Raw genomic sequence first — 2,068 nt, 5'->3', positions numbered from 1 at the left:
GACACCTCCCCTTTGGATGCAGCTGGAAATAGTTTGTCTCCCTGAACATGATGTCTACGTGGTGCCTCTCCTTTAGTGTACTCTAGGCCCAAAGAATTCAACTTGAGCATTCTTTGTTTATACCACAATCCAGCCATGTTCCCAGACCAATCCTCCCAATCTGCAGGCTGTGTCCTCCCCATAAAGGGCTGGTTTGATCTTCATTTCACTTTCATCTGCAGAGGACAAATTGGAATGCCTGTAATCACTTTCATCAACTTCACATCATGGACCCGATAGTGAAGAGCCATGCCCCCTCCCTAATAATTATAAATCTTGAATGGAAAATTCCCAAACATTTAGACAGTGGGGTGTCCTCCCAGCTTTTACCTTGGTGATGGGCAGAATCCACCTTTTCTGAAAAGTTCTTCTTGAGTCACTGCCCAGACCTTTAACTGTAGCAGGAAGGCATCAGGGAGCACAGCGAGGAGGAGAGGCGGCCAAGAGAACAAGAAAGCTCATGCAAAGGGCAATGCCATAACTCTGCATCCTCTGGGGGCATGTGCTTCCTGTACACACAACAGCTTGCTTCGCTCCGAGCGAAGACACTGGCTCAGTCCACCTGGGTTTCCTTTACTCCTTTCTACCCCTTCAGTGAAGGTCCCGGGGTACTCCACCGTCCTTTTCTGCTTTGTATTACCACCCATCACTCCATCCTTCAGGTGATCCTTCTCTTCCACAAGTCATCCATGGGGTGGAAAGGGCAAGAGTCTAAAAATGTTTTATTACTTGTTTAAAATTATCCAAGACCATTAAATAAAAATGATGATAGGAAATAATAAAGAAGCCATATCCTCTATCAAACTATCAAAATACTTTCTGAACTTCCCCCAGAATTAAAATAAACCTGGGTGTGTATGTAACACTAAGAGCTCACCATCCCCACCTCCCAGCACCATTACCAAACCTTTGTTAGCTAATGGCAGCCACCAGAGTCAGAAATACTATTATTTATTTCCCCAAACGGCTTATGGCAAACCACCACTAAGGCTAAAAGACTTAACTTTTATAAACTGGTAACAGTATGGAGATTGATAAATACACAAGAAACAGAAATTAGGTAACCTGTATTCTCTTGTTAAAAGGTCTGTTACTCTGACACCGTGAATAATCAACATATATAAACAAATTTTAAACAAGTACTCTGGATAAGTACAGAAAGTAATGTCTTTTAAATTCATGCATTAAATAAATGATTTTTAGAAGAATATGCAATAATTGCTCTGTTTTGTTCTTTGTAAGTTTTTCACTACACTTAAATACTGGAAAGTTTTTTTAAACAGTAAAATGTAAAGTAAGGACAAGGGTTCACCTAGGTGTGAACCTACGTTTGTGAACGGTTCTGGAAGAGAAGTCAAGCAAGAAGCCAGGGCTGGAAACAGTCAACAGTTCTGAAATGGCAAATTCAACTTCTGAGCGGTGATGGGATGCTGGAGCCTACTGCGCAGAGTATGATGTTATAATGGAAGAGCAGGTACCGCTTCTCTCGGGGCTGAAGGGGAGGAACACAGCACATAGTGCCGGTAAGCTGTATCTAACGTCAGGGAGAATTCATCTGAAGTCTGCTTTTCAGCTTCCTTTCACCTTCCTTGAACCCTCCTATTGCAGTTCCATACATCTCTCTGAGGAAAATGTGCAACAGGTTCACACGGGACAGGTTTTCATTAAGTCGTGGAAACACAACTACGGCATTTTCATTCAATGAAGAAAGGGAAATCTGTCTAATTACATTCTTGATAACTAGAAACATTATTGGTAAGGAAGGAAATTCTTAAGATAAAGCCCCTAAAATCTGTAACAATTTTATGCTGGCATATAAAACATTCTAACCAGTTCCAGAATTAGATATTAGCAAATAAAGTAGTTAGTATTTATAATGAAATGTAGTAACTGGCTAAAATTCTAGGTAAAAAACATTCATGGCCATCTAAAATTTTGTTTTAAACGTACAACTTTAGCGATATATATTGAGCACATTCAATTTAATTGTACAGCACACAATCCATTTAATCTTGAAAAACACTAACAA

This window comes from Lontra canadensis, unplaced genomic scaffold (genome assembly GCF_010015895.1).
Source record: "Lontra canadensis isolate GAN:19392208 unplaced genomic scaffold, GSC_riverotter_1.0 scaffold57, whole genome shotgun sequence".
Classification (NCBI taxonomy): domain Eukaryota; kingdom Metazoa; phylum Chordata; class Mammalia; order Carnivora; family Mustelidae; genus Lontra; species Lontra canadensis.
This window is presented reverse-complemented; position numbering follows the sequence as displayed.